Here is an 8511-nt window from a genome sequence, read left to right as displayed (position 1 = left end):
GAAGAAGAAGAAGAAGAAGAAGAAGAAGAAGAAGAAGAAGAAGAAGAAGAAGAAGAAGAAGAAGAAGAAGACAATATTTCCTGGGTAGAATACAGAATGCACTTGGAGACTTTGAGACAGGGCAACAATTCAAGGATGGTTTGCAGAACATTGATCCAAACCCTGGCCCTGTACATCTGTCCCTTCTGTGGTTAAAGTGGCCCTTTCAGCCAGGCATCTGGTGGCTCATGCCTGTAATCAAAGCCTGTAATGGGAGATGGAAATCTGATGATTATGGTTTGAAGCCAGTCAGGACAGGAAAGTTCACGAGATTCTTATTTCCAATTAGTCACAACAAAGCTGGAAGTAGAGCTGTGGCTCCAGTGGTGGTGTGCTAACCTTGAACTAAGAGACAGTGCCCAGGCCCCTGAGTTCAAGCCCCAAGACCAACACAAAAATAAGTAGCCCTAGGGGCTGGGAAGGTGGCTCAATGGTAGAGCGTTTGCCTTGCATGCCTGAGGCTTTGGGTTCGATTCCTCAGCACCACATAAGCAAAAAGAAAAAAAGCTGGAAGTGGCGCTGTGGCTCAAGTGGTAGAGCACTAGCCTTGAGCCGAAGAGCTGAGGGACAGCACCCAGGCTCAGAGTTCAGGCCCCACGACCGGAATACCCCCCCCCAAAAAAAAGTAGCCCTGCATTGGCTCACACCTATAATCCTAGCTACTCAGGAAATGGAGATTTGCAGATTGTGGTTCAAAGCCAGCCTGAGTAGGAAAGTCCGTGAGACTCATCTACAATTAGCCACCAGAAAACCAGAAGTGAAACTGTAACTTGAAGGGGTAGAGTGCTAGCCTTGAGTGAAAGAGCTCAGGGACAGCACTCAGGCCCCTAGTTCAAGATCCACAACTGATAATAAACAAACAAACAAATAAGACCTTGAAGCAAGGCAGAATTAAGTTAGGGAACTCCAGGTAGCAAGATTCTCCTGGATCATCCAGGTGGCCATGACATTCCCGGGATGCAGATACCCTATGTCTGCAGTTAGAGACACAGGTTGGCAAGGTCTTGGTGGACAGAGTTGGACATGGTGATACAGCAGGGGCTTCTAGCCAAGGAATGTGGGTGTCTCCTAGAGGCTGGAACAGCACAGCACAGTATTCTTTGGAGCTTGCAAACCAAATGCAGCTCTGTTAATATTTTGATTTTCTTTATTTGAGGGTGGGGGGGTAGTGGTGCTGCTGTTGCTTGAACTCATGGCCTAGGCACTGTCCCTTAGCTTTTTTGTTTAAGGTTGATGCTCTACTACTTGAGCCACAGCTCCATTTCCAGCTCTTTGCTGGTTAATTGGAGCTAAATGTCTCAGACTATTCTGCCTGGGCTGACTTCGAACCGTGATCCTCCGACCTCAGCTTCCTGAGTAGCTAGGATTACAGATGTGAGCCACCAGCGTTCAACTTTCATTTGATTTTCAATTGGTCCCACCTGTAAGGAACTTGTGACCTGAAAAGCTTGAGAGAGAAGAAAATTTGTTGTTTTTTTGTGCCCATCCTAGGGCTTGAACTCAGAGTGCTGTTTCTGAGCTTTTTTTTTGCTTCAGGCTAGTGCTCTATCACTTGAGCCCTAGCTCTATTTCTGGCTTTTTCATGCTTTATTGAAGAGTCTCTCTTTTTTTTTTTTTGGCCAGTCATGGGGCCTGAACTCTGGGCCTGGGCGCTGTCCCTCAGCTCTTCAGCTCAAGGCTAGTGCTCTACCACTCGAGCCATAGCGCCATTTCCAGCTTTTTCTACTTATGTGGTGCTGAGGAATCGAACCCAGGGCCTCCTGCATGCAAGGCAAGCACTCTACCACTGAGCCACCTCACTGACTCCTGCCTAGGTTGACTTTGAACCACATCCTCATCTCTCAGCCTGCTTAGTAGCTAGGATTACAGGTGTGAGCCACCGGTACTTGGTGAAAATGTGTTGTTTTAAAAACCGCTGGTTTGTGACCATTTGTGACAGTAGTATTGGGGAACTCCCCAGACCAGAGGCCCTAGCCCAGTGTATAGCAGGAACAGGTTTGCTCCTAAGAGAGATAAGTATCTAGGTGGGGTGGGTGGGGCATGTTCATGAAGATGCTGAGGCCACATGGACCACATGGACCACTGATGATCAAGAAAGGGAGGTAACTTTGATGGACTAGCAAAACCTACAGGGTATCCAAGCACTGGTGGCTCACACCTGTCTTCCCAGCTACTCAGGAAGCTGAGATCTGAGGATCACGGTTCGAAGCCAGCCTGGGAAGGAAAAGTATGTGAGACTCTTATTTCCAATTAACCATCAAAAAGCCCAAAGTGGAGGTGTGGCTCAAGTGATAGAGTGCCAGCTTTGAGTGGAAAAGCTAAGGGACAATGCCCAAGTCTGAGTTCAAGCCCAAGTACTGGTACCAAGGTAAAAAAGCAAGCAAACAACAACAACAACAAAAAAAAAACCTGCAAAGTGCCAGGAGCCAGTGACTCAGGTCTGTAATCCTAGCTCCTCAGGTGGCTGAGATCTATCTGATGAGCTCAGTTCAAAGTCAGCCTGTGCAGGTAGCCTTATCTCCAATTAAGCCTGAAGCATAGCTGTGGCTCAAGTGGCCTTGATTGGAAAAGCTAAGGGAGGGCACTCTAACCCTGAGTTCAAGCCCCATACTCACACAAAACAAAACAAAACAAAACCACACAGAGATGGAACTTGAGTCAATGCTGGATAAACAAGATTGTGGGATGTGTTCACAGGGGTGTGGGTAAGAGTTCCTCTTTTCTGAGCTACACAGTGATGTCCAGCTCCAAGATTTATGTCTGACACAACCCTCCCTCCACCCCCTTTCTGGTCCGGGACTACATTTCCTTTTGAGGAATCCCCTCCAGCAGCCCAGTCAGTGACTTTGGGGGGTGGGTATTCACCCAGCCTTGGCTGGTAAGTCGGGATCTTTCAAAACCAGGCACCAGTCCTGAGCTTTGGCTGGAAAAGGGATGTCCGTTTCTTGCCTGGTTGGAAGGCTGTGAACCCAGAGCCGGAGGTGGCTTCTGCCAATAGCTAGGGAGAGGCCAGCTCAGTGAGAAGAGAGCCAGGAGGAGTAACGGCAGTTGCCTGCGAGGTCTGAGGTCCCAGCACCAGTCATGCCTGAACTCCTTTCCAAGAAGAGATCCACTCCAGCCTGGCACTTGGCAGCTCCGTGCACGCCTGCTTAGGCTGATTTTGAACTGAGATCATCAGATCTCAGCTACCTGAGGAGCTAGGATGCCAGGTCTGTTTCCTTGCCATTGGTGTCATCCTAGCTACTCAGGAGGCTGAGATCTAAGGATTGTGGTACAAAGCCTGCCTAAGCAGGGAAAGCCTGTGAGACTATTATCCCAATTAATCAAGAAAAAAGCCTGAAGTGGGGCTGTGGCTCAAGCGGTAGAGCGCTCTCCTTGAGCTGAAAAGCGCAGGGACAAATCCAGAGTTCAAGCCCCATGACTGACTGAAAAAAAAAATCCTACTACCAGAAGAAAGAAGGAAAGATAGAGAGAGAGAAAGAAAAGAAAGAAAGAAGGAAAGAAAGAGAGAGAGAAAGGAAGAGAGAAGTAAATTAAGTAATTAAGTCATGGCTTCATGCAGAATGCTCAGGATCTCACATTCCTAAATCCCATGAGTCTTGTGACATGCCACCTCTGAATTAGAACTCAGAGCCCTAAGGGCTGCAAGAAAATGACTTAGATAATTCCCTAATGATCTCATGCTCAAAACCAAAGCCAAGAACTCAGCCATGGGAGATGGCACCAGAGCCAAGACCTGACCTCCCCATCAATGGACCCCTCCACTCCCAGCTCCACCACGGCTCAGGCCTGGCTAAATGTGACCATAGAACAGATTCCAGATCTGCCCACCTGGGTTCAAAGCCCTTCCTGCTGGGCCCACTCAGTCTAGCCCTTTCCCTCAACGCTTCCGCAGCACCACATCCACAGCCCTACCCAACCTAGCTGCTCCCCTTTCTGCCAAGACTCCATTTTATGGAAGGATGAGGGGGCCCATGCCTGCCATAGAAGGCAGAGCCTGCCTTCAACTCAAATGGCAAATTCCTTATATGTGGGGCTGGGAAGGTGGCTCAGTGGTAGAGTGCTTGCCTTGCATGCCTGAGGCCCTGGGTTTGATTCCTCAGCACCACATAAGCAAAAAGCCGGAAGTGGCGCGGTGGCTCAAGTGGTAGAGCACTCGCCTTGAGCTGAAGAGCTGAGGGACAGCGCCCAGGCCCAGAGTTCAAGCCCCATGACCGGACCAAAAAAAAAATTCCTTATATGTATTATTTATCTATTTTATTTACTTACTTGTGTGTGTTGGTACTGTGACTTGAACTTAGGATGTGACGGTATCACTTGGCTTTTTCGTTCAAGGCTGGCAACTCTCCCACTTGAGCCATACTTCTACTCCAGGCTCTTATTTTTTTTGTCACTCTAGAACTGTCTAGAACTGTCTAGCACTGTCTAGAACTCTACCACTTGAGCCACAGGACCACTTCTGCTTTTCTGGTGGTTCATTGGAGATAAGAGTCTCATGGACTTTCCTGCTTGGGCTGACTTTGAACTGCAATCCTCAGATCTCAGCCTCCTGAGTAGCTAGGATTAGGCGTAAGCCGCTAGCACCCAGCTAGCTATTCCAGGCTTTTTGCTGGTTAAATGGAGATAAGAGTGTCAAGGAGCCAGGAACCAGTGGCTCACGCCTGTAATCCTAGCTACTCAGGAGGCTGAGATCTGAGAATCACAGTTCAAAACAAGCCCAGGCAAGAAAGTTCACAAGACTCTTATCTCCAATAAACCACCAGAAAATCATAAGTGGCACTGTGGCTCCAGTGGTAGAGTGCTTGCCTTGTGCTGAAGAGCTGAGGGACAGCACTCAGGCCCAGAGTTCAAGCCCCACTACTGACAAAAACAAAAAAGTGTCTAGGACTTTCCTGCTAGGGCTGGCTTTGAACTCACTGAGGTCAGCTCAAGCCAATGGCATGAGGGAGGGCCTGGGTGTGGGACACCCAGCCTAGACACAGGAGAACGGCAGGTATAAACTCCTGGACTCCTGCTTGCTGCTGTAATAAACACATAAATTTTCTTTTCTTTTCTTTTCTTTTTTGGGGCTTAAACTCAGGGCCTGTGTACTTGTCCTTGAGCTTTCTTTTTTGCTCAAGGCTAGTGTTCTACTGCTTCGAGCCACAGGTCCATTTCCAGTTTTCTGGTGGTTAATTGAAAATAAGAGTCTCTTGGACTATCCTAACCAGGCTGGCTTTGAACCTTGATCCTCCTGAGTAACTAGGATTACAGGAGTGAGCTACCAGCACCTGACATAAGTGTAGCTTTAGCTTGGCTCTTGGACAGTTCTGAGGATCAGAACACCCACATAAGGCTGGGAGCCAGTGGCTCACGCCTGTAATCCTAGCTACTCAGGAGGCTGAGATCTGAGATCACGATTCATAGTTGGCCCAGGCAGACAAATCTCTAAGACTCTTTTTTTTTTTTTTTGGTCGGTTGTGGGGCTTGAACTCTGGGCCTGGGCGTTGTCCCTCAGCTCTTCAACTCAAGGCGAGCGCTCTACCACTTGAGCTACAGCGCCACTTCCTCAGACTCTTATCTCTAGTTAACCAGCAAAAAGCCAGAAATGGAGCTGTGGATTAAGTGGTAGAGCACCAGCCTTGAGGGAAAAAGCCAAGTGAGAGTGTGAGACCCTGAATTCAACCCTGAATTCTGGCACACACACACACACACACACACACACACACACACACACACAAACACACACACACAAGAAGGCTCACATGGGTTTCATGAGACCTGTATGTTTGGTGCCCTAATCAATGCTCAAAATAGTTGTGAAAAGCTGGCATTCCAGCTACATTGTTTGCCTGCACTGGCACTAATGGCTCTACTCCATGAGCAAGTGGTCTCTTTCATGGGCCTCAGTTTCCCCATCTCTGAGATGGTGGAATTGTTATTTCTTCCCTTGTTAGTTCGGAGGGGTGAAGAGTCACATAACAAGGATTCAGGGCCAGCACTCTGTTTCTTCCTTTCTTCCTTCTTTCCTCTCTTTCTCTTTCTTTCTTCTATTTTGTGTATGTGTGTGTGTGTGTGTGTGTGTGTGTGTGTGTGTGTTGAGTACTGGGACTTGAATTCAGGGCCTAGGCATTGTCCTTTAGGCTTTTTGCTCTAGAATGGTGCTCTACCATTTGAACCACAGCTCCACTACTGGCATTTGGGTGGTTAACATGGAGACAAGAATTGCACAGAGTTTCCTGCCTGGCTTAGCTTTGAACCGCAGTCTTCAGATCTCGGCCTCCTGCGTAGTTAGAATTGTAGGTGTGAGCCACTATGCTCGGCTTGGTTCTGAATGCTTTTGAGGACAGGATTATGAGGAACCTTGGGTCCCTGCTCCAAGCTGTCTATGATTCCAAGTCATAGCTGAGGAATGTCCTCTGGGCAGCAAGTAGGTGAAGGACGGCGATGCGAAGATGACACAGCACAACGGGGCGGGGCAGGCACCATCCTGCACAGGCATGCGCTCAGCCCTGGCAACCAGATTCCACTTCTCAGGAAATACACCTGTGATTGGGAGAGTGCTGCATCCCAAATAGTCATTCCCACGTGGACATGGGGCATACATGGGGCCTCTAGACCACACTTGCAAGTTTTCTGTAAGCTGGAGAGTATTTCAAGTACTCAGGACCTGAAGGGGAAATCTTGATCATAATCTGACCTGTAGGATTGAAACTTTTTTGTACAGCTACTTTCCTAAAAGATTTCAAGAAAGAGAGTAGCCCGTCGCTAGTGGCTCATGCCTATATTCCTAGCTACTCAGGAGGCTGAGATCTGAGGATCGAGGTTCAAAGCCAGCATGGGAAGGAAAGTTTGGGAGATTCTTATTTCCAATTAACCATCAGAAATCTGGAAGTGGTGCTGTGGCTCAAGTGGTAGAGCCCTAGCCTTGAGCAAAAAGAACTCAAGGACAGTTCCTAAACCCTGAGTTCAAGCCCTATGAGCAACAAAAAGGAAGAGAAAAAAAAAGAAAAAAGAAAGAGAGAGAAAGAAAGAAAAGAAAGATAGTAGGACTATGCCAGGAGCTGGTGAGTCACACTTATAATCCTAGCTATTCAGAAAGCTGAGATCTAGGAATCCAAGTTTAAAGGAAGACAAATCTATGAGTGTAAGGGACTCTTATCTCCAATTAAGTTGCAAAAAGTCAGAAGTATAAAGAGGGGAGGGGCTCATAGAAATGGAGGGACAAAGGATGAACAAATGCAGCACTATGTTGAAAATGAACTATACAACTATGCAACTATGGGTGGGACAGGAGGGAAAATCTGAGAGAAAGTGAGGGAAGGGGTGACATTATCTAAAAAGAAATGCACCCTTAACTGACTTATGTAACTGTAACCCCTTTGTACATCACTTTTATAATAAAAATAAAATATTAAAAAAAGAAAAGAAAGAAAGCCAAGCTGGGTTTGGTGTCTCCTTCCTGTAATATTAGCTACTCAAGGAGGGGGAAATCTGAGGATCATGGCTAGAAGCCAACCCAGGCAGGAAAGTTCTTGAGACTCCTTTCTCCACTAAACTCCAAAAAAAACCCAACAAGAACTGGATGTGGAGACATGGCTCAAGTGGTAGAGCACTAGCCTTGGAGCACAAAGTCCAGGAACAGGGCCAAGGCCCATAGTTCAAGCCCTAGGACTGGCAAAAATTTAAAAAAAGAAAGTCAGCAGTAGAGTTATGGATGAAGTGGTAGAATACCAGCTTTTTGTTTTTTTCAGTCATGGGCCTGAACTCTGGGCCTGGGCGCTGTCCCTCAGCTCTTCAGCTCAAGGCTAGCGCTCTACCACTTGAGCCACAGCGCCACTCCCAGCTTTTTTCTGCTTATGTGGTGCTGAGGAATTGAACCCAAGGCTTCATGCATGCAAGGCAAGCACTCTACCACTGAACCACCTTCCCAGCCCCCAAAACACCAGCTTTAAATGAAAAAGCCAACTTGAGAGCACAAGGACTTGGAGAGGGCAGTAGATCATACTTGTAATCTCGGCAGCTTTAGGAGGTAGAGATCAGAAAGGACTTGGTTTGAAGCCAGTCCAGTTAAAATGCTGGGGAGACTCTCTCTCCCCCTCCTTCTCTCCCCTCTCTCCCCCCTCTGTCTCCCTTTCTCCCTTGTGTCCTCCCTCCCTCCCCCTCCCCCTCCCCCCCCAAAACCTCTGAGATGATCCTAGCATTCAGGAGGGTGAAGCAGGAGGATCTCAAATTCAAGACCAGCTTGGCCTCTATAAAGATACCCTGCCTTTAAAAGTTACAGAAATAGGAAGTGGCACTGTGGTTCAAGTGGTAGAGCACTAGCCTTGAGCTGAAGAGCTGAGGGACAGCGCCAAGGCCCAGAGTTCAAGGCCCATTATTGACCAAAAAGAAAAGGTACAGAAATAAATTAATTGACAGAATGGATTTGTCCACCCCTGTCCCCGAGAGCTTAGCTTCCATCCCTGGGGCTCAGTTGGAAGCCAGGCCCCT

Source organism: Dipodomys ordii, unplaced genomic scaffold, assembly GCF_000151885.1.
Source record: "Dipodomys ordii isolate 6190 unplaced genomic scaffold, Dord_2.0 Scaffold64, whole genome shotgun sequence".
In the NCBI taxonomy this organism is placed as follows: Eukaryota; Metazoa; Chordata; class Mammalia; order Rodentia; family Heteromyidae; genus Dipodomys; species Dipodomys ordii.
This window is presented reverse-complemented; position numbering follows the sequence as displayed.